The sequence below is a fragment of the Gouania willdenowi genome, unplaced genomic scaffold (assembly GCF_900634775.1).
Source record: "Gouania willdenowi unplaced genomic scaffold, fGouWil2.1 scaffold_77_arrow_ctg1, whole genome shotgun sequence".
NCBI lineage: Eukaryota > Metazoa > Chordata > Actinopteri > Blenniiformes > Gobiesocidae > Gouania > Gouania willdenowi.
In genome coordinates, this window is record NW_021145242.1 from 86,145 (window position 1) to 111,938 (window position 25,794).

Consider the following 25,794-nt stretch of genomic DNA (forward strand, 5'->3'; position numbering starts at 1 on the left):
TCTAGCTGGTTGCCAGATACAACCGACGATTCCCCGCATGAAATATGTTGAATATCCACAGAAACGCCCCAAAAAACCATCCGTTCATCATCCAAATAAAACATAAATATCACCTTTAACCAACATTAAACTCAACCTGGCAACCACTCAACTGTTGCGCTGACGTCACAACCAACTTTTTTGAGTATAAATTAATTTATGATTAAATTATTACTGGTTTGTTCTCAGAAACAATATATATTTTAGATTAATATTGTACGAGCAGTGAAAATAAAGTCATTAAATCCACAGTTGCTTTTGCCTTGTTTAAAAAAATTTTTTTGTTGTTTTTATTATTATTATTATTATTTTTTTTTTTTTGAGGAAATTTCATTAATTAAGCAGGCATTGAACCATAATGTTTTTTCTTCTTCCTTTGAAAATAAATTATTTTTTACAAGTTATTAACTCTGATTTTAGTAAAAATATTCTGATGATATATTTGTGTTTGCTGAAAGCTAAAGAAAGTCAATTTAAACTGTTAAATAATATCTACACATGTAATGATTTCTTACATCAAATGTTTATTAAATGAGATCCTTTATTCGTCCCACAAGAGGAAATTTGCATTTCAGTTTCATCTCCGTCCAATTTTACATTAAAACACAATCACATAAAACATGGAGGACAGGAGCTATATTTATATTTATAGTAAGACAGTTGAGCTTTGTTTTGTTTTTGTTTTGTTTACATGTAAGTATGGTACACTCAAAAGATGTAACTACATTTGATGTTATTTTATGAGTAATTGTTTTGATGCCACTTATTATTATTATTGTTATTATTGTTATTATTATTATTGTGTACTTAGTAAAAGTAGTCCTGTGAAAATACTATTGTAGAGGAGCGGAACCTTCGGCACTATAGATTGCAGTTCCCCGGTTACATTAGTGTGGACTCACTTCCTGTTTCCGCTCATACGTAATCTGGGAGAAGACGAGTGTGCATCGTGGTTCCTACTCTAACACTCTACATGTACTTTACAGGTTAGTGCTTGGTTTAAAACAACTGTTAATGAAAGCTTTAGGCTTTGTATTACTTATAAGTCACTTTGTTTTGATAAGTTGTGCAACTTGTGATGTTAGTTTTATAGACTTTAACAGCGGTAGAGCCGAGCCGCCTCGCCACGGTAGTATCGCGATATTTAGTGTAATTCCCGCTATAGTTAAAGGTATTGTGGACGATGTTTAAAAAAAGAAACGCCCTCTACACATTTTGAAAAAAAAAAAAACGAGCCCCGTTTTCCTCGTGCACAGCTCTGTTTACAAGTTGGTGTGGACATCGGTCATACAAGCTTACCTTACAAAAGAAGATTTGCACTTTTCCCACTATGTCAGACTCGCCACCGGTAAGTGAAAATCTATTTTCAAAGGACCCGGTGCGCACCGGGCACGAGCACGTACGACGGCCTTTAGTAAACATGATTGACAATTAGGAGGACCAATAGTCTTGATGATCCACCCGGAAGCTAAACATCGTCTACAATACCTTTAATATATGTAGCTAGAGGCACCGAAGGGTAACTGAATTTTGCACTATTTACATGGAAACCTATAGCACATTAAAGCTGCAGTATGTGTCAATTTCTGTTATTACAATAAGTCATCTGGAAATGTAATAAGCAGTTGTTACATATGGTTTTGGATAACAAAAGATGAGTGAACATGGAATTGCACTTTATTTTGATTTAATTCATCATTGTTTGTACTGGATATTGAAAGCACTGCACTGTATTATTGTAAATGAGCTTCAAAGAGAGAATTAATGTACGCAATCTGGGAAAAGACGACTGTGCAGCGTGGTTCCTACTCTTATACTCTACATGTACTTTACAGACATTCTTTGTTAACGTGGACACCGTGCCAGCCGGGGCCCGTAACATAAGCTCACAAATATGTTACAGATTTCATTACAGGATTACATTTTTGGTCTGGATTCTGGTTTTCAGATTAAGTTTGTTATGAAGTAAAGATTTATTTTTGTAAAACTACATTTTTCATTCACAAAAGTAAATATTTAAAGCTGCTTTCACATTTTCTAAATGAGTTAAACATGTTTTTAACTCATTAAGTTAGTGGTCAAAAGTTTTAATTACAGTTTTTCCAATTCTTAATATAATTTACATAATGTACAAATATTTTAAGTGCCAAAAAATACAAATATAATATAAAGACAGAGATACAAAGTGGTGGATTGAGCGGTGCTGATGAATCGATTAAATCGATTTTTTGTCCAGCCATAGCTAGAGGCACAGGAGAGTAACTGAGTTTTGCGCTATTTACATAGAAACCTATAGCACATTAAAGCTGCAGTATGTGTAAATTTCTGGTATTACAATCAGTCATCTGGAAATGTAATAAGCAGTAATTACATATGGTTTTGGATAACAAAAGATGAATAAATATAGAATTGCATTCTATTTTGACTTTGTCATTATTTGTACTGGACATTGAAATGTATTGTAAATGAGCTTCAAAGATAATTATTATACACAATCTGGTAAAAGACAAGAGTGCTGTGTGGTTCCTACTCTTAAACTCTACATGTACTTTCCAGTGTTTTGCAGACATTCTCTTTGTTAACGTGGTCACCGACCGGGACTCATAACATAGGCAGGACCCTAAAAGCTCATCCTGTACATTGCTTTGGTTAAAGACTTATCTTTTAATATAACCCTTAGTAAGATAATGTACTTTCATGTGATTAACTGAATTTATAATGTTCATGTTTTTAAAAAAATATTTGAACAGATATGGACAAATCAACACGAAGGGGAAAAAACCCAAGATTTATTAATTGTAAGATTATTATACGTTAATATTACCTTGTTCTGATTACATTTTCCTGCATGGTGAAACACATTTATTAGCTCTTATTAGGGGTGGGCGATGTGGGAAAAACATCATATCACGATTTTTTATTTGTAAAATCACGATCATGATTTATTTATTAATAAAACAAATCAATTCACCTACTTAAAACTGTCGCCCTAAATGGGAAAAAATGAATAAAAAATCATTTAAAGGGGACATATCATGCTAAATCCACTTTTTTAGCCCTTAAATGCATTTTGTTGTATATTTAGAGTGTTTAAAAGTACAGAAAAAATCAAATTAGTCTATTCAGGTGCTCCATTGAAATCTTTATATTCTGTTTTGGTCATATTTTTTCAATCTGTTTCGATTTTTCTATTCTCTATTACGTTTTTTTGAACTATTACATCACAGTATTTTGCAGCAGAACTGCCAAATTAGGACATCGACTCCAGGCCCAACACTTCGAGTCAAACTACAAAAATGGCCGAGCAGGGTGGCGTTGAATCGAGTGTCACCTGAAGAGGGGGCGGGGTATGAAGTGTCTCATTTGCATTTAAAGAGACCTCACCAAAACGAGTTGCTCTCAGAAGCACATCAGAAAAGGGTAAAAAAGGGGTGGAGCTATAATAATGAGGAATTCAAACCCAAGCATTGCAGTTCCGGTTTTTATTGGCCACAACTGTATGATTTATATCTAAAAAGGAAGGATTTAAAACCACGATATGTCCCCTTTAAGACGAGGTCATTTTCTAATAATTTTTAAAAATGTTTGTAAGTTATTTATCAAACTGGTTCCAAGTACAATTAACATCAAACAAAAAGGCTGACAAGTGATTTTAGTCTCAGTCTTTTTACTTTAACTAAAGTGGTGTAGCATTAGCATCACTTGCTACATAACAAGGCATCATATCAGTCTAGTGATTTGTTTGTTATTGAGTAACACACTCAAAATAATAAAATCCTACTTTAAACAGTGTTTAAACGCCTCATTTCACACAGTTTATACAATCATATCCTTTATAAGATAAAACGTTACTGCTTTGGTTACATTAGGCCTGGGTGATATTACGGAGCGTACTTCTGACCTGTTTAAGCACTTAATAATTCTTTGGTGTCTGTAATGCTGACATGCTGACTAGTAGTGGTGCAACGGATCAAAAAACAAACGCTTCTGATCGTATCATGGTTTTGATTCACGGATCAGATCATTTTTCTGATCAGCAGAAAAAAAAGAAAAAGACCAGACAAATAACTTTACTCTCCATTTATTTAGTAGAACACTTAGTGCAACATTTCTCTGCTCATTAAATACAAACAACATTTAACTTGAGGTGTCAATCCAATGATTACATAACATTTTTAATCATATAAAGTGTAATATAAGGCATGATACATCATCCTTTAAACAGGTAATTACCTGTAATTACATACACATAAGTTTATGGAGAAAAAAAAACAAGTTATGACACCTTCTTTTTAAAACATGGAGAGTGAATTAAAAACTAATCTATGTCCACATCATCAAAAAAAGCAGATCTGAGTTTATAATTTAAATTTCCTACAATAGTCAAGGATGGCCATCTGGACTAGAGCTAATATTTATTTAATAAGAGCTTTAAAAGACATGGATGGAGACATGACGACATTCATACAGACTTATTACGCACACAGAACTGTTCCTTTCTCTGCCTCCCTCTGTGTGTCTCTCTCTCTTCAACTCTCACACAATCACACACAGATACACAGCCAGGAGCGTGAACCACACATGCGTGAGTACGGTCGCTCTGTCACGCACGAACACACACGGACGTCGCAAATGGAACAGTCTTCATCGAGGCATTACTAATAATGATTTAAAAATAATAATAATTGGTTCTTCCGTCAACCAATCCGTGGACCACGTGCGTGCCGAACCGTGGAGAGTGATCCGTGCCGATCATGGATCAATGATGATCCGTTGCACCACTATTGACTAGCAAATGGTGTGATTTGGCAGAGAAAAACCTTTGGATATCCTGTGTATTGACCACAGACGGCACCGCAAGGGTTAAAATGTGAACTACAGACGGTTCTACAATCTCTGTGATTTGGGAGATCTTCATGTTTTAATCCTTAATGATCTAATATCGTCAGATCACACATCCTAAGCACCTATACTATATCACCAGATACCACAGCACAGCTATCCTGCTCCCTCCTTATTTACTTTTCTGAACATCTAGTCCATCTATGAACATTTAGGACTGCATGAAAAAGTACCTGGTATTTTAGAAGATGCAGGTGCCTTTAATTAGGACATAAGGAAGTCCTTGTCCTTTTTCAGCTCCCTGTTGGTCTCCTCCAGGTCTACAATGTGGTCTTCAAGATTTTTAATTGTCTGTTGATCCTTCTTGGCTTGTTCTTTGAGTTTGGTAAACTCCAGAGTCCCTGTTGGTGCCCCTGTGCACATTTATTGGTAAACAACATGATTTTATGTTTTCAGACATTCATAGGGTTTATTGTGTAAATGATTCAGGTGTACATTTGTAAAGATATATTAAATATAATAGACTTAAATTGTTTCCTTGGTGAACCTTTAATGGTTGTCATTGAGGAGGGACTTCTTCTTTATCTTGTAGCTGTTCAGCTACATTTTTCTCAACCTCTTCCATCAGGTCCAGACTGGTTTCATTTGTTTCCATCTCTGCAACATGTGTTCTTTACTGAAACCAGTTTCTATCTATATGAAGTTATGAAAAAACACCATTACATCTCAGCTACATTAAACTCATGGTCCTGCAGTTTATTTTCAGGAAGTAAGTCACATGTGTATTAGGAGGATATCTGACGTTTAGAACTATCAGTGGTGTGAGATGTACAGTGGACGGTGAGGGAAACTATAAGTTCCTGGACAGGAGTCCAAAGTAATATTTATCCATAATATTGGCTCTCATTATGATGAAATCCCTTTTTATCAATAATTTACAGTTTTTTTCAAAAACAGAACATCTTTCTGTGTCTTTTTAAGAGATATACAGTATTTATTGTGTGGATGGGAAGTAGCAGGTTATAGACCAGAAATGAGGGTATTTTATATTGACTGTTTTCTGTTTCCATCTTAACATATAATGTCTATGTTTCCACAGGAGAATCAACAGAAGTGTAAATGACATGGATGGCAGCACTGCACAACAACAGGTCAGTGTTGAAATCATTGATGTCTCATGTTATTTTATTTTTCTATTGAGATCATAACCAGAGCATTGAGGCCATCTTATGTCATTATATTCCTATGGAAATATTTGATCATCTTTAAAGTTAAGAAGCAAATCAACATGCTGATGAATAGTTGACTTATAATTAGCGTACTGTAGTTTAATGAGATTTGCAAAATGTTTTAATGTCAATATTAAGTTTTCAAACAGTGGCTGAAATAACAGGTCATTTATTTTTATATCATTTTAAAAGATGTAACAAAAATGTTTTAAATAACAGCAAAGCAAAACAACAGGTTACATGTATTTAATTTTTATTTTTCAGAAATGCTGTACATGAATTAAGTTAACAGTAGCATAACTTAACATCTGCATTGTTTCACCTCATGAATTAAATTCAGAGGGTCCAGTTCTGATAGTGGGGTCTCCTAACCCTCTTCCCCTGGTCAGGGGTCTGTAACCTTTACTCTACAAGGAACCATTTAACCTCATCTCACCTGGATTAAAGTCCTCCTGGAGCCATAAATACCTTCTCTATGAAGACAATACAGTGTATTACATTATATACAGTTAACATTATATAGAATAATGTTTGATTAAATTTGACTTGATTTATTTTTTATTGATCATGTAAATAGAAACCTAAGAACTGCTTAAAATAAAATAAATCAACATCAAGAAATAAAACAGTATCTTCCATCTTCAAATTCTTACACATCTCAGTTTACATGAACATAGAGCTCGGCCATTTTGCCTAAAAAAAATCTGTTTTTAAAAAGAAAAATTCAAGTTTCAATTTGATTTTCAATATTTTTTTAATACACTTTAAAATGAGTGCAGACATCAGATTTATTGTCAAAAGTGCAACTTTATTTCTGTGATTGTCCTCAAGAGTTAAAATTCATAGAATAATCTCAAAATAAAAGTAAATAAGGCTGTTATTCAACAATTTCTAACTTTAATCCAGGTTTAAGCAAAAGTGCAACAACAACTTCACAGTAGCTTAAATTTTCTGATTAAGAAATCATAAAACTACATATTTTATAACATTACAGTTAAAAAAATAATAAACTCTTCCCTTATCATCTTAGCATAGTGTGAATAAAAAATTGAACATGCCTGTGGCACACACACATATATAGCCTACTCAATGGGTAAACAAATCTAAACAAAGAGGAGGCGGGATCACATCGGAACTCAAAAAAGTAAAAAAAAAAAACTGGTGGGAAAAAAATAATTAAAAAAATAACTATATAAATAATAATTGAAACTCAAATTTGCTAATTAAAAATTGTTTTATCTACAAATTTGATTAATCGATTAAATCGTTTTTTTTGCCCAGCCCTAGTCTGTAGGTGTTGCAGGAGGTGAAGTAGGAAGGTGCTGAGTCATTGCACAACTTGATTTATTTTAGTTTAACAAATTGTTAAATCATGATTTTATTTGTCATTAATCATTAATAACCTCTGTAAAAAATAACTATTTATTTCAATAGTTTTTTTTAAAGCTATAAGGAGCCATTGCATAGAGTCAAAGAGCCACATTAGGCTCCAGAGCCACAGGTTGCAGACCCCTGTCCTGAGAGAACCACAGCTGAACATCTGGCCTGGCTTTTACTTCATCACTCGAGCTGTTGGTAAAAGCAAAGTCAAATCAAAGACCCGCCCACAGCAAGGGATGTGGGCGGGTCGCTATGTATTAGCAGGCTCGGGGAGTAACGGATTACAAGTAACAGTGTTACGTAACCAGGATAGAAACAACATGTAACTGTAATCTGTGACAGTATATTAAAAATGTGTAATCAGATTACATGTTGTTTTTTTTTATAAAAACGGGGATAATTTTGAGGGATTACATTTTAAAAGCAAGCAGAATATGCATCAGTGCATCAACACACAGTGCACGTTCACTACAACAAAAGAACACGTAAAACAAGCTGTAACAATCTTGTGATGACGTAAACAGCGCGGACACCGTGCGCTTGTCTGGAAACAGACCAACGTGTCCGTGGACTCACAGAGCTGAAGAGTTTTCTAAACAGAGTTGATGGATCAGTACGTGTGTTTTATATTTCTGTGTCACATCAACACTGTAGTACCGTGGGACCTCTACACAACAATCTGAAGCAGGGCACGTATGGCGTTATATTTGTGCCACAACTCTGCTGTCAGTGCACGTCTGAACTTTATCACGACTGTAAATGGTCCACGTTATAAAGATTATCTGTTGATTGGATTAAAAGTAAACCAGCGAGTTAAAGACATGTACACAGAGCTGTGTGTGCATCTAAAGAAATAAATATAACCAATAGAAGCTGATTTTTCATCAATAACTTTAATGCACTTTGTGTTTTAATTAGATAAAATATTTAATGTGACTCTTCCAACAGCTCAGTTATAGGCCTGTACAACATTATTTAATGTATGAGTGGGGTCAGGTTCAACTATTTTATTTTATATTGTGCATTGTTGGAATGTCTGTGCTAAATAAACATTTTCTTATTTTTAATTTATTTATTCTTTAAAGCATTAACATTAATTTATACAATTGCAATGTTTTAATTTTAGTGGTTAGTACTAGAGATGGGGGATAATGATAAAAATCACGATAAATAAAAACTGTAAATAAAAAAATTCACAACTTTAGTGTAAACAGGTTCCTTACAAACACAAATAAATGTGAATACATCACTAGACACATTTAAAAAGGCTACAATAACTGCTGACTCAAACAGCTCATGAGCTGATATTTTATGGAATATATTTGTGCATGTGGATCACTATTAGTGTTACTGTATGTAATTCATTTATTTCCTCACTTGAAATATAATTATTATTATTAAAAAAATCACAAATAACTTCAATAGTATTTTTACTGCTGATGAAATATAATTAAAAATATTGCATTTCACAAGTTGGGATGAATTAATAGTGACATTAGTTAATATTTATTCCACACAACGTGTGACATGTTTAGCTTTTATTCTTCCATACAAGTGTTTAATCTGATCATAAACAAATCAATGGCTCTGTGGTTTTATGACAGTAAAAGATGTTTTTTTTTTACTTGGTCTATTAGTCCTTGTATGGAGTGGTTAGCATTAACCCTGTCTGTGTGTCGGTGGGTTAACTTAGCATAGTTAGCTTTAGTTGCGTTTCCAGTTCATAATCGTTGCTACAGGTTCATCTCTGTCCTTGTGTTTGTAGAACTTTGGGTGGATCTGATGGAGGAACTTGGACTGGTTCACTTTGTTGGATGGTTGTTTGGTTTTAACCCAGTAGTGGTCCATGATGTATCACTGCAAGGCAGCTTCTGGTAGCCGTGATAAACACCTCACACACACACAGACGGTGGTGTGTGGGCGGTGGCGGTGCACGTCAGAGCTTCTGTAAACAACGTTCCGCTCCAGAGAATAATAAGTTGTTGACAACAAACAGTCGCAGTTTTGGTTCGTGGAACATGTTTTTTTTTTGGGCATTCTTGGCTAAATTGAGGGACAAATGGCCCGTGGCCCTCGCTAATTTCTGAATTTATTGTTTATATCGAGGTATGACAAATTCTTACCGGTGAGAATGTTTCTCACGATAAATCATAAATGATAAAATAACGCGCATTCCTACTTAGTACACATTCAGAGCCAGAAATGCAATGGGGGACTAATAATTTGCATAATTTCTTTTGGTGTTTCAGTTTCGGCCAAAAAATTTCATTTGGGTACATCCCTAATGGAAACTTCTGCATCATGTTTTATCAATGACCGTCATTGATAAAACATGCTGATAAATCATTGATTTGACTTTGCTTTTATCGACAGCTTGAGTCATGAAGTAAAAACAATGTCAAAACGCAAATGGAAAAGACAAAGACAAAATGAAAAAAAGCAAAATGGAAAAAGACTGACTTCATTTGTATATTTTTCATTATTGATTCTCTTTATATTTCCACATGCATTTCCGTTTAATATTGGCTTTCCTGTGATTCCATAGAATCTAACATTTTAATATGTCTTGCTGCCTGTAGATTAGTAGGAGGACATGGGGAGGGACCACACCACAGCTCTGCCCAAAAGGTTTTGTGAGGATGTGATTATCACAGTTTTAAAGGCTTTAATGGAGGTCGTAGTAACCTGTAGACAATAGTTGATGCTAAAGATAAACAATCAAACACACAAAGAACGTCTAACACCGTCATTCACTCACACTTCCCTGTGGGAACGGAATGTAAGACACTGTGACTCTTTCTTCGCTTATGCCCCGCCCATTTCCCAGCCTTCTAGCCAACCAACACTCAGAACACATGTAAACAAAACTCACATTGGCAGAGAAAGCTGCATATAAACATGATGCCTTCATGACCATGGGAAATCGTAGTTGTTCCCTGTGCTCCAGCAGCAAATGATGAGAATGAGCCACAAAAATAAGTGAAAAATGAAGTTTTCTTGAAGTTACTGTTCACAGGAATTTAAAAGTATTTTCTTACATTTACCAAAGACCTGACTTATTACACTTTAAGACTATTCAGAATTCTTTTAATTTCTGGATGTTTGATTTTATTTACAATAATTTATTTATGTTTATGGTTGTGTCTCTTATTATACAGTTAGATTTGTTGTGCAGCCACTGGAACATTAGAACAAAACCTTTGTGAGACTCAAAGGAATGAGAATGTGTTGAGTTTACAATGTGTCTGTTACACTTTATTTACACAGCCTGTCTGTGCTTTGAATTGATTTAAGTCATTTCAGTTTTGGTGTGTGATCTGATGATATTAGATCATTAAGGATTAAAACATGACGACGATCTCCCAAATCACAGAGATCTTAGAACCGTCTGTAGTTCACATTTTAACACTTGCGGTGCCTTGTCTGTGTCATATGTCTGTGGCCCATACACAGAACATCCAAAGGTTTTTTTCTCTGCCAAATCACATCATTTACTAGTCAGTGTGTCAGCATTACAGACATTACAGAATTATTAAGCACTTAAACAGGGCATAAGTACGCTCTACCCCCCCCCTCCCCCCCAGTGCACAGACACACTCCATCAGTTCTGAGTGTTGAATCACTGAGACACGTTTGAGGAAACACTGCATGTATTTCTCTTCTCTAACTAACTCTCTGTTGCTCCACAGTAACAGAGCTGCTGCTGCAGCTCAATGGGCTATTTACACTTTCTTAAAGAGACAGTGTCCTGAATGTGATTTACTTTAAAAATGACTTTCAGCCACTCAGAGCTGCCCAGAAAGAAGCAATGCTACAGAATTAATAAAAGGGTCTTTGTGGCATTTTTCTCCATCAACTTTGGGTCATTATTGTTTTTCTTGTAAAACTATTAATAAAAATAAATGGTTTATATCACCTATTGCCATTTTAGGGAAAAATAGAGAGAATGACGTTTTATCTTATAAAGGATATGATTGTCTCAACTGTGTGAAATGAGGCGTTCAAACAATGATTAAAATAGGATTTTATTAATGTGAGTGTTACCTCAATAACTAATAGAAATTACTAGATTGATCTGCTACCTGGTTATGTACCAAGTGTTGCTAATGCTAATTGTAACCTAGATTGTTAAGTTAGCTGGGTTTAGGTGCACTGACTGCGGCTACAGTGATTAGCGGCAACAGAAGATGGTTCGTTATAGGAGCCCGAGATGTGAATGAAAACCAACAGACCAGTAGTATAGTTATGTTTGTATTGTTATATAAGAAAATATTAGTTGGGTGGTAATTATATGGAAAAAATAATACCAGAAAACAAAATACAAATGTAGTCGAAACAGTTCGAGTAGCTCACCAGCTCACACACCGTGTGTGTGAGCAAAAGTCCTTAAGGAATGCAATCCAACAGGATGTGCAAAGGTTCATGTATTGCTCCCAAAGTTCATTAAGGAGTGCAAGGAAGGAAAAAAAATATAATCCAGCAGGTTTTTTGGTTGTGGAAAACTAGGAAGATGACAGGATTGCAGGGAGGAACTGGATTTATCCTACCGCATCCTGGCTCGTCATTCTGCGTTCACCAGTTGAGTTGATCTCGTTCAGGATTTCATCCATGAAAAAACCTGACCTATAAGGCCAAAAACACAAATAAGTTTCTCTTTCAAAACAATAAGTAGGTTCATAGATTACTGTAACCCAACATTCAAACTTAAAATAATGCATGAACACACATGCAAGATAATGTGTTGATAATGTAATGAACTACAAATTAACATAACTCACGAATCATTTTTAAATCAAAATCAATTACTATAGCAATCAATCATGTTCATAAGTGCACTTAATATCACAATCAAACATTTCCAATTCATAATCCTTTCAAAATACTCAGAGTTCATAAAATAAAAGGGTTGCGCAAAACAAACAATCGACAGAAACAAACTCGTAGCTACGATTTAAACACACACACACAAACCAAACTTCATTGGCTTTTTTAGCGTTAGCCAAACAAAAGTGCTCAAAGTTGGTCAAAACTAAAAATAAGGGCCAACCAAGTTAATATCAGTTTAACTAACTATTGCCTACCGTTCGGCGTCATTTTCTAAAAAAAACAACTTAAATTAATTACCTTGAAGTTGAAGTTTAGGTGTTTTAGTCACTCGGTCTCCATGCACGGCCCAATGGATAAAGTACATGGAATCTGTATGGGGTTTTGCAAGAGCGATGTCAGCGACTTACATTTCAAATAAAACTTTAACATATACTGCTGACACTAAGTCGGTAACATATGAAACTTACAACAAAACACTTACCGAAGTCTGATTGTCCAAAACGCTTTGTAAGTCTGCCTCTCTTGGTTAGCTTGAAAACCCACAGCATACCACAGCCACAGCAGAGAGTGATTGGAATGTAAATTACAATGTTTTAAGGGAAATGGTAGCTGAGGGCAGTGAAACAGGAAGTGGACCTTTCAAAATAATGCACCTGGACTAAGTGCGGGTTACATAATGCTACACCACTTTAGTTAAACAAAGTAAAAAGACTGTGACTAAAATAACATGTCAGCCTTTTTGTTTGATGTTAATCGTACTTGGAACCAGTTTGATAAGTTGCTTACATACAATTTAAATTATCTTTTATTCCTTCTTTTCCATTTAGGGCGATGATTTTAAGTAAGTTTGTTTTATTAATAAATCACTTTAAAATGGTCTAAATTATTTGAATGAAAAAAACTGTGATAAAATTGTGATTGTGAATCGCCCACCCCTCTGCTCAGGTCATGTTCACTGTGGTCGGTTGGCATGCAGATATCTTGCACTGAAGAAGAGTTGCTATGCTAGCAGACAGAGCTCATAGAAAAACGTGACTTTTACAGATATTCACGTAATATTACCGATATTTTTTGGTGCTAAAGGGGTAAGGAATCATTTATGAACATGTTTAAAAGTAGAAGGCGGCCAGATAGAAAGTATTAGCTGATTACGCCCGCCGCCAACTCTTCTGGATAGCAAATTTAAATTTTCACAGTATCGATGTGAATCATACCTATGAATCGATTTTTAACTGCCTTACGATTAATCGTCACATCCCTAATGAAATTAAATTATTAATGTAAATATTCAAATTTTTACTAATGCACCAAGATAAAGCTGTAGTTTCTACTATTTACATCATTAGTTTTAATGAGTGTTTTTCATATCCAAGTAAAATTGGTACTGCTTGATATCCTTAAATCAATCAAAAGTGAATCGTGAATCAAATCGAATCGGGCACTTGTTGTTCGAATCGATACCCAGCCCTAATGATACTGATACCATTGCTATTTTTATCACACCACAGTATGACCGTCTTACTGTCCATGCCTAGTGTGTGTGTGGAGTGAATTTCTCCCTGACGCGGTGTCAGTTTGGCCTGAAACTTTTTTTAACAGCTTCCACATAGTGGTGTAACAATACATTGATCCACATCAATTAATTAATTAACAATCCATTTACATTGATGCACAATGAAGACATGGATGAACATCGTCATCTTTAAGATACACCTTTATTTTGAAATAAACATACGTCCCTGCCACTATTTCCTGGTTGGAAATAGACTGTAGCTCCGGTGTTAGCCCCGCCCCATCGTGACCAATAAATGAATAATGAACCTTTTCCATCAGTGTTATATGGTTGGGTTTAGATCTTAACTTGTCATGTGGCAGTAGATTAATGCCCTACATTACCTACATGACGTGTGGCCTTTCATCTACAATAGTTTAAAGTAGGGACATTACATTCTGATAAAGATATCTGATACTAGTCCAATATTAGCAAAAAACTATTATCACATTATATAGGCCTGCATCTAAAATGTGTGATATAAACACTCTGATCTAATCAGTTCATTCCGTACTCCGCTCCAGCTTTTCTAATTAATAGGTCAGTTTTTTTCTTTTTCTTTTTTTTCTCAACGTTGCAGAATTGGTAAAGTTAAACTGTTTCCACTGAAGACCTTCATTTTCCTCCACATCATGTGATCTCTGAACAAACTGATAGTTTTAGTCAATTTCAAAGTGATGACACTGCAAAGGATGGATGAATATTTCTAGATCCTTCATGTTCATTCTGTCTCTTCCATCCTTCAGGTGGAGCTGATTCCATGCTGATGTTACAGGTGAATGGAGGATTGTGGAACCACTCAGCCGTGACAGCAAACATGGACTCCTCAGAAAAGGTGAGAAATGAGTGGAACAAAACCAGTGAATGTAGAACCAGTGAAAGACACCATTATGGGTGTACTCATACTGCCAGCTCAGACTGTTCCAAGCTCACAGCAGGAATCCCCCCTCCCTGTCCCTTTTCTGGCACGGTACAACGGACGTGATCACCAGCTCAACTCGGTTCCCACAGAGAAACTCGTCATCTCGTTCATTTACGACACACATGGCATTACGTCATCATTAAGTGACTCTGTTCATACCTGTCAAGTTTTGGATTTGAAAATAAGGAAATTTTTCTGGGGTCGACTACGAGCCGTCCCACCCGCCCAACCGAGCTCCAGTATTTTATTTATTTTTTTCCGGAAAAAAAGATGTATAATACAAAATAAATACTAATGAATAAAAAAACAAAATTAAACAAAAACGTATGTCAAAAATAAAGTAAGATACAATTAAAAGGTAGATATACAATGGGGCAAAAAAGTATTTAGTCAGAATAGAATAGTCTTTTATTGTCACGTTACTTGGTGGTACAGTGAAATTTGAGAGATGCTCGCATAGAGCTACAGTACACCACAGAGCATAGAATTAAAAGACAGGAGCAAAAACAACAACAAGGCATTGAATATGTACAAGGATGATAAAAAACCAACGTACGGCATAAAAATTTTAAAACGAGACATCGGTGAGTAATTTACAGAATATGATAACAGTTTAAAGTGCTGTAGTGTTTAGTGCTAAAGTGTGTGTGTGTATGTGTGTGGGGGGGGTTATGGGAGATTGTTCCTGAGTGAGTGTGTGTGTGTGCATCCATGGGTGTTTGCAGTCCGTATGGCCCAGGGGAAGAAGCTGTTTGTCAGTCTGCATGTGTGAGATTTTGTTGATCTGTAGCGTCTTCCAGAGGGCAGCAGGTCGAACAGGGGGTGAGCAGGGTGTAAGGGGTCTTCTGTGATGGCCTTGGTTCTCCTGAGGCAGCAGGATGTGGCGATGTTTTCCAGGCTGGGCAGAGGGCAGCCGATGATTTTTTGGGCAGTATTTATGACCCTCTGCACCGCCTTCCTGTCCTTGACTGTTGAGCCTGCGTACCACACACCCAGACAGTATGTCAGTACGCTCTCCACAGAGGAGTGATAAAAGGCCAACAGCAGCTTCGTGTCCAGATGGTTCTTCCTGAGGACACGCAGGAAGTGTAGCCGCTCCTGAGCCTTCTTGACTATGGCCCTGATGTTGTCAGTCCAGGAGTGGTCAGCAGAGATGTGGGTGCCCAGAAACCTGAAGGTGGTGACAGTCTCCACCTGTTCTCCATTTATGAGGAGGGGGGTGTGATCCTGTCTGATCTTCCTGAAGTCCATGATCAGTTCTTTTGTTTTCTGGATATTCAGGGTCAGGTTGTTTGCTGAGCACCAGCGTGATAGTTCCTCTACCTCGGCCCTGTACGCTGTCTCATCCTCGCCTCGGATGAGTCCCACCACAGTGGTGTCGTCCGCATATTTAATAATGCGGTTGGTTGGGTGAGTTGAAGAGCAGTCATAGGTGTACAGGGCGTACAGTAGAGGGCTCAAGACGCAGCCTTGCGGGGAACCAGTGCTGAGTGTGATGGTGGAGGAGTGGTGGAGGCCGAGTCTGACAGACTGTGGGCGGCTCATCAGGAAGTTTTTAATCCAGTTGCAGGTAGGGAGAGGTATCTGTAATTTCAACAGTTTGGTGATTAGGATGTCTGGAATGATTGTGTTGAACGCTGAGCTGTAGTCCACGAAAAGCATCCTCACATAGCTCTTCTTGTTCTCCAGATGACTCAGCACTGTGTGAAATGTGATGGCGATGGCGTCCTCTGTGGATCGGTTTGCCCTAGGGATGTAACGATTCACTCAACTCCCGATACGATTTGATTCACGATACTGGGTTCACGATACGATTCTCTCACGATTTTTTCATTTACAAAATGGGACTGTAGACAAAAATACTGTATTATTTTCCTTTTATTTTTCATTGTCAAAAGAATTCCTTGATAAACTATTCAAAACAATGCAATTTAACTAAAAATAAATCTTGAATTAAATAAATAAAGGAATAATACAAATGAAAATGAAGCCTATTAATTTAAATTCTGGTTCTAAAATAAACAATGCAAAACTGCATAATAGTTCTTTTTCTTTTAAAAGTGCAACTGAAAATTTGTGCCTTAACAATTGGACTTTAAAAAAAAAAAAAAACGTCATTGCACTGATTTACATCATATTTGTTTGGACCAGCAGAGGGCGCTGGTAACACAGTGGTCGGTTGGCATGCAGATATCTTGCAGTGAAGAAGAGATGCTATGCTAGCAGACAGAGCTAATAGAAAAACGTGACTTTTACAGATATTCAAGTAATATTACAGATATTCTTTCGGTGCTAAAGGGGTAATGAATCATTTATTAACATGTTTAAGAGTAGAAGGCAGCCAGAAAGAAAGTATTAGCAGACTCCGCCCGCCGCCTACACTTCCGGATAGCGCCCTCTGCTGGTTAAAAAAAGTACTGCGATTCAATTGTCAGAAAATCGATGTCAACCGTGATACCTATGAATCGATTTTTAACTGCCTTACAATTAATTGTTACATCCCTAGTTTGCCCTGTAGGCAAACTGGTGTGGGTCGAAGGTGGGAGGGAGGCAGTCTCTGATGTGCTGAGAAACTGATCGCTCCATGCACTTCATGATTACAGACGTCAGAGCGATCGGTCTGTAATCGTTTAAGCTGTCTATGGCAGGTTTTTTGGGGATGGGGATGATGGTGGAGGCCTTCAGACATGTGGGGACGGTGGCATGTGTCAGGGAGAGGTTGAAGAGTGTGGTGAGGATCCCTGTCAGTTGGTCTGCACATGCTTTAATCACAGCCCCTGGGATGCCACCAATTGTGCAAGTTCTCCCACTTAAAATGATGACAGAGGTCTGTAATTTTCATCATATGTACACTTCAACTGTGAGAGACAGAATGTAAAAAATCCAGGAATTCACATTGTAGGAATTTTAAAGAATTTATTTGTAAATTATGGTGGAAAATAAGTATTTGGTCACTTCAAACAAGAAAGATCTCTGGCTCTCACAGACCTGTAACTTCTTCTTTAAGAAGCTCTTCTGTCCTCCACTCATTACCTGTATTAATGGAACCTGTTTGAACTGGTTATCTGTATAAAAGACACCTGTCCACAACCTCAAACAGTCAGACTCCAAACTCCACTATGGCCAAGACCAAAGAGCTGTCGAAGGACACCAGGAAAAGAATTGTAGACTTGCACCAGACTGGGGAGAGTGAATCTACAATAGGCAAGCAGCTTGGTGTGAAAAAATCAACTGTGGGAGCAATTATCAGAAAATGGAAGACATACAAGACCACTGATAATCTCCCTCGATTTGGGGCTCCACGCAAGATCTCATCCCATGGGGTCAAAATGATCATGAAAACGGTGAGCAAAAATCCCAGAACCACACGGGGGACCTGGTGAATGACCTGCAGAGAGCTGGGACCAAAGTAACAAAGGCTACCATCAGTAACACACTACGCCGACAGGGAATCAAATCCTGCAGTGCCAGACGTGTCCCCCTTCTTAAGCCAGTGCATGTCCAGGTCCGTCTGAAGTTTGCCAGAGAGCACATGGATGATACAGCAGAGGATTGGGAGAATGTCATGTGGTCAGATGAAACCAAAATAGAACTTTTTGGTATAAACTCAACTCGTCGTGTTTGGAGGAAGAAGAATACTGAGTTGCATCCCAAGAACACCATACCTACTGTGAAGCATGGGGGTGGAAACATCATGCTTTGGGGCTGTTTTTCTGCTAAGGGGAGAGGACGACTGATCCGTGTTAAGGAAAGAATGAATGGGGCCATGTATCGTGACATTTTGAGCCAAAACCTCCTTCCATCAGTGAGAGCTTTGAAGATGAAACGTGGCTGGGTCTTCCAGCATGACAATGATCCCAAACACACCGCCCGGGCAACGATGGAGTGGCTCCGTAAGAAGCATTTGAAAGTCCTGGAGTGGCCTAGCCAGTCTCCAGACCTCAACCCCATAGAAAATCTGTGGAGGGAGTTGAAAGTCCGTGTTGCTCGGCGACAGCCCCAAAACATCATTGCTCTCGAGAAGATCTGCATGGAGGAATGGGCCAAAATACCAGCTACTGTGTGTGCAAACCTGGTAAAGACCTATAGTAATTGTTTGACCTCTGTTATTGCCAACAAAGTTTATATTACAAAGTATTGAGTTGAATTTTTGTTATTGACCAAATACTTATTTTTCACCATAATTTACAAATAAATTCTTTAAAAATCCTACAATGTGAATTCCTGGATTTTTTTTTTTCACATTCTGTCTCACAGTTGAAGTTTACCTATGATGAAAATTACAGACCTCTGTCATCATTTTAAGTGGGAGAACTTGCACAATTGGTGGCTGACTAAATACTTTTTTGCCCCACTGTAAATTGTAGTTACAGTGATTATTATGACTGCTCATTTTTAATTATGTCATATAAAAATGTATGAGAACAACATTAATGTCACAGTCATCATATTTCCCCTCAGGGATCAATGGTTTGCTGAATCTGATCCGGTTTATTGTTTAGGTTTATTTAAATTAAGTTCATCAAAACTTAATTTAAATGGTCCTGATGACATCATTCTAGACCATAATGATTACACAAAAACAAATGGAGGCAAGGATGCATCAGTTATTTCACCACTAGGGGTCAGAATATTTGACAGTATCAGAAGTTATCATTAATCTATGATGTTTCAGACTCTACAATCCCTGGTATTGATGGTCTAGTACACACATTATCAGTGCTCCCCAGAACATTTCCCCATAAAAAAACATTCCTTGCCTCACGGTGACAGCGTTTCATGTTGATTCTGTCCATTTCTGCGTTTAACCGTTTTCATTGGTCGATTCCGTGATTTAAGATTAAGATTAAATCGGGGCTTTCGCCTTTAATTGGCCATGTAATGTTACTACATTAATGGAATTTGTCCTCTGCATTTAACCCATCCCTGAGGAGCAGTGGGCAGCCATTTTGCGGCGCCTGGGGAGCAGTTTGGGGTTAAGGGACTTGCTCAACATCCCACAGTGACAGCCCAGGTGAGGCTTGAACCGGCAACCCTCCGATTACAAGCCCAGCGTCCTTAACCACTAGGCCACCACTCCCCACTTTTTTTTTTTTTTTTTATATAGTTCCCTATTGGTGTTCAGCTGCAGCTGAGGGGAGGGGCTTCACGTGTGTCTGTTTATGTCTGCAGCAGCGAATGAAGTTGTCAATTGAAACAGGTGAGGGGGAAAAACTAGAGATGAACCATAGATATATTAAGAGATGGACATGGTGATGTTAGTATCGATACCTTTGCGAGAAAGTATAGTATCCGATACTAACTTTTTGGTATTGACACTTTATTTAGTTTTTTGACAACACTATTCTTACCAGTGGGAAAGTTCTTGATGATATATCTCTGCTAATCACGTCTGTAACGTGCATCCAGCTCTGAGCACAGATATATAGAAGGTAGATGAACCACTCCTCATGAAAAAACAATGTTCAGCTCCATCCACAGTATGAAAAAAATGATTGAACCATGAAAAAAACACATTTAAAATAAATACACAAGTGAGGGGAGGTGGTGCAAGAAAAGCCCCCAGGTCTATAGAGCACTGGAGGAAACCCTGACCCACCAGTTGAGAATTACTGCTCTAAACAACTGACAGTCTGTAGTAGGTCTCCATCTACTACACCAAATATATTAACAAAACATATTTTTCTGTTTTTTGAAGAATTGTCGTTGACATAATCATTATTATTTATCATTAACTTATTCAAATATCATTCAACTACATGAAAACAGCAGATCATCAGTATTAAGTCCCTCTCTAACTACTACAGATGAGATGGTAATAAAATACTGTTTAATGGTTTTTAAATCATTTTTATTTGTAAATGGTCATAATAAATAGAATAACTTAAAAATGACTTCTTTAACAGTTACTGTAATAGGCTGAAAACAACCAACAGTCTGTATTATATCTCTCTATCCACTACAGCAAAGATATTAATAATAAAACACTGATTTTCTGATGGTTTTTATTGATTAAATAACCTTAAATACTGTCATTAATCAGCAAGAACTTTTTAAAAAAAAATTATTCTCGTAGCATGAAAATAACTGACAGTCTTTATTAGGTCACATCTACACACACCTCTACTACACCAAATATATATATAGAAAAACACTAAAATATGATAATAATCAACTAAAAATATAACTTTTTTTCATTTAAAAATGATCGTGTTGATGTTTTGAACCCAGTATATCGTATGGTATTCTGCAAATTAAATACGATTAAACATTTGATTTATATTAATTAATTTATAAAACAAGTACAGGAAACATCTCATTTTCTATATTCATAAAAAGATCATTTATGAAAAGATTTTTAGCTTGTGCTAGTAAGATGATTATTATCATTATGCAGATCTATCCTAGAATTTAATGTAACTAGAGACAGACATGATAAAGGTAGTTTATGGTTTTCAGGTTAATAGAGTGACCTTTGAATAATTTATTGGTAATAATTACATTATTAATTAGTGATGCACTAAAAATCTGACCAAACATGATGTTATAAAGACGTGAGTAAACAACGCAGTCAGTGCACGCTTGTCTAGAAACAGACCAACTTGTCTGTGGACTCGTGGAGCGTCTGTATTTAATACATGTGAGCACTACAGAGTTGATGGAGCAGTAAGTGTGTTTTATGTGTGTGTGTCACTTAGACACTGTAGTTACATGTAGCCCTCCATTAACACAGACCTTTAATACATCACAACTGTACTTGGTCCACGTTATAAACATCATTACTCTGATAGAATTAAACGGTGTAATCACAGCTTCAATGCATTTTGTGTTTTAATTAGGGCTGCACCATTTTCACAAAAAAACCTAATTGCGATTTTTCTGACAGATATTTTGATTTGATTTACAATTTCTAAAAAGATTTCATACATTTAAAAGCATTTTTTTTTCCAAATTCTGTTTTCCACATCAATTTTTTAAAATTCCGTTTTTTGTTTTAGAAATATTAATGAATTATTTCAGAAAATATTAGTTTTTAACTCCTGTAAGGAAACAAAATACTAATAAATAAATAAGAAAAACCTCAATTCCTTTTGAGCACAATTATTTTAGTTTTGTTATGTAAAATAAGTTTGTAATATGCTGCTCAAATGAATAAATGAATGAATGAAAAATAAAGTAGATACAATTAAAAAGAAGATATAAGTTGTACTGTGAGGAAACAAAATAAAAACTAATAAAAAAGGAAACTATAATTGAACAAAAATGTATGTCAAAAATAAAAATGTAATTTAAAATAATGAGTAAAATACAATTAAAAGGTAGATATAAGTTGTAGTGACATGGATTATTCTGACTGCTCCTTTTTAATTATTCATGTCATATAAAGATGTATGAGAACAGCATTAATGTCACTATATTTACCCTCAGGGATCAATGATTTACTGAATCTGATCAGGTTTATTGATTAAGTTTTGATCAACTTATTTTAAATTAACCTCATTTAAATGATCCTGATGACATCATTCCAGAACATAATGATTAAACAAAGCTAAATGTGCAAACATCACGTGTAAGAAGTGTTTTTTCACCACTAGAGGCTAGAATATTTTACAGTATCAGAAGTTATCAATAATCTGTGATGTTTCATACTCTACAATCTCTGGTATTGATGGTCTACAACAGAACAACTTTATCCAGATGTTCTGTAGCTCTGATCAAGTGAAGCTGATTAAAGCTGAGTCATGTTTTCACGGAGCACAGCAGCACTATGAGAAACAGACAGAGCTTCACAGACATGTTAAAGTTAAACAGACACTGGTGTCTCTGATGTAGGAGTCAGTGATGATTTGTGTAGTTTTTTACCAGGTTAGACGGTGTTTAGGTGGTGTTTGAAACAACTACAAAGAGAGTTGGAAGGACATTTCTGCATAAAAAATGTTCTTTCCCTCACAGTGACGGTGTTTAAACCCAATTCTGTGAATTTCCGTTGTGTTCACCTGAGGTCAGGTGTAGGTGTAGTTCTACAATTAGACACTAGATGGAGCCCCAACATAAGTATTAGGTCTAAGCTCCTCCTACTACTTTGACTGAAAATCTATCACACCTGTGTGTTTGGACTCTCAGATAATGTAGTGGAGGAGCTCAGAGATGTTGTTAGTGAGTGTTTTCAGATTTATTGAATTATTATGTTTATTTTAAGCTCCTAAACGCACGTATTTAAGTTAGAATATAGGTCATGTTAAAGTACACAGGCTGATTCCATGTTTATATGTATTTTGACCCAAATATAAGTTAACTCTACAGCCAAAGTGTTTGGCTTTACCAGTTTGTTTGTTTAGTGACATCTTAGTCAAAATACATTAAGGTACTATTTAATCCAATTGATATAATATATATATAGTGATTTCATAGTGTAATTTAGGTTAAAACTATGAAGAATAAAATCACAGATATGTTAAGAATAATAAATATTGGTTAAGAGTTTCAGATAAATAAGTTTACATAAATACTAAAATTAATAAATAAGTTTATGGGTAAAATACATTGTTAAAAAGTTAGACTTTAATTAAAATGAATAAAATTTGTACAGCAAAGCACATGATTTAATTTTACATATAGAAGTAGTTAAACATTGTAGGTTGATTTAAAAACATTAAATAGCAGAAAATTAATTTATTTAATAAATAAAATGTTTAAAATAGTAAAAGATCAGGTGGTTCATTTTTTTAAAAACACTTGATTAGAACTCATTCTAACTTTCTCTCTTTTTCATCCTTTTCTTTAAGGTTTTCAACCTGCTACAAAACCTACAACAAAACTGAATAAACTTTTAAAAGCTGAGTTGATCTCACGTCTTACTTGTGTTCCATCCATGTTCTTTCAAGCTGGACAAGCATTGTAGAAAATAAGCTTAACAAGTATCTGGTATGGTATTCTGCAAATTAAATATGATTTAAAATTAGACTTAGATTAATTAATTGATAAAAGAAGTAAAGGAAGTTTCTCACTTTCTACATTCATAAAAAGATCATTTAATAAAAAGCATGTGTGATTTCCCTTAATTTTATGAGACATGTGCATGATAAATGTGTTTTGGTTTTTTTTTCACAAATCTATTTTATTTTGTTTGGTGTATTTTTCTGTAATGTATGTTTTTTGGAGTCATTATGTGTATTCAGAAAAAAAAGGGAAAAAAAATTATGCCAAGATTCGCGGCTCTGCCCTACAAACACTGTAAAAGTTAACAAAAATCCATGGATCTCTTTTGGTGTCCCACTTCTCTAGATGATCTGCAGCAACTTTGAACCCTGTCAGTGAAACACCCTATGAAAAGTGTGTTACAATAGGACTTTTGTCTCATATTAAATTCTCTTCACTCTGTAGGGGGCGCTAACGCGCCAATATCCATTTTTCCACATTGAGCTGGTTTAGGGCTGGAGGTTTAACAACTGATTCACAAATGTTTGTTTGGTTCCTTCTCTGTGTTTAATCTCTAACTGTTCTACAGGACTCTGGAAGCCAGAACAAAGTGACACCTCAACGTTCTCAGGACCATGAAGCTCAGCCACAACAAAGAAACAAATCTAAGAGAAAAACTTTAGAGCAAAGAGTTCAACAGCAGAGCCAAGCTGGAGTTAAAGCTAAACATACATGTGACCAGTGTGGGAAGGACTTTAGCTTTAAATCAAACCTCACTAGACATCAAAGAATCCATTCTGGAGAAAAGCCATTTAACTGTGACCAGTGTGGAAAAACTTTTAACCAGAGTTCTACCTTAATAAATCACAAAGTCGTTCATACTGGAGTTAAAAAGTTTGAATGTGATGAATGTGGAAAGACTTTTAGTCAATCTAGAACCCTCAGTCATCATGTCCTCATTCACCGTGGAACCAAAGCTCACAGATGTGAACAGTGTGGAAAGACTTTCACACAAAGATCACATTTAACTCTGCACATGCAGACTCACTCCAGAACAGAGTTGTATCACTGTGACCACTGTGGGAAAATATATAAACAGAAACATTACCTCATCATCCACCTGAGATCTCACACTGGACATGAAGTGTGTCCCTGTGACCAGTGTGACAAAGTTTTTACAACATATCAACAGTTAAAATCTCACCAAAGCAGCCACTCATCAGAAAGACCTCATGAATGTGACACATGTGGAAAATCTTACAAGTGGAAATCTCAACTTCATCACCACCAACGAGTTCATGAGAAGAATGTTCTCAGATGTGATGAGTGTGGGAAGACCTTCAGCACTTCATCTGTTCTCCACTCACATCTCTGTGTGGATGGAGACATGGAGCAGGAATCATCTTCAGATCCCAGCGACACACGGATGGTGACGACACCTTCTGGTTCCAGTGTTGGACTGAAGAACCCAGAGATCAGGCTGCACAGGATTCCAACATAAACCTGCTGTCAGCTGGAAAATGGACACCAACAGTTCAGGAAGTTGTTGATCTTTGAAGGTGTGGTCTGAAAGAAAAGATCAATACAATGATCAGTTGGAAAGGAAGCAGGAAGAAGTTTCCCTTTGTTCACTTTCTATACAGGATATACATTCTATAGCTTCTGTATTCATACATGATGTATATGAAGGATGATTCACATTATTATTATTATTATTATTTTACACTAATGACAGATTCGATATCAGGGCTGTCAGACTCATTTTAGTTGATGGTTCAAATACAGACCAGTTTGAGGTCCAAAGGGCTGCAGATTATAGGAAAACCAGCCTTAGGTTATGAGTGACTTTTGATTTAATTTTCCAAAATGTTGTAGAATAATTTAAGAAAAATTGCATAACTTTCAAAAATTGAGAGTTCCTGCAACAATTGGAGTTTAAAAATAACTCCTATCATGTGATGTCAGCATCGAAAACCTGTGAGCTCTGCAAATATGGTGGACTTATTTTAAAATTATTCGTTTTTTAGTGGACTTGAGATATCTACAACTGAATTAGTTTATAATTTACGCAGTTATTCATGTTT

General features: G+C 36.1%; 1 long non-coding RNA gene across 1 annotated transcript; it reads left to right on the forward strand.

The window, feature by feature from the left end:
• Window positions 1-916: 916 nt before the first annotated feature.
• LOC114460817 (uncharacterized) lies at window positions 917-24,314 on the forward strand. The gene is made up of 5 exons (XR_003673753.1): window positions 917-1,025; window positions 5,981-6,032; window positions 14,616-14,704; window positions 19,899-19,991; window positions 24,300-24,314. It is a non-coding gene; the product is annotated as an uncharacterized LOC114460817 (long non-coding RNA).
• The last annotated feature ends 1,480 nt before the right edge of the window (window positions 24,315-25,794 follow it).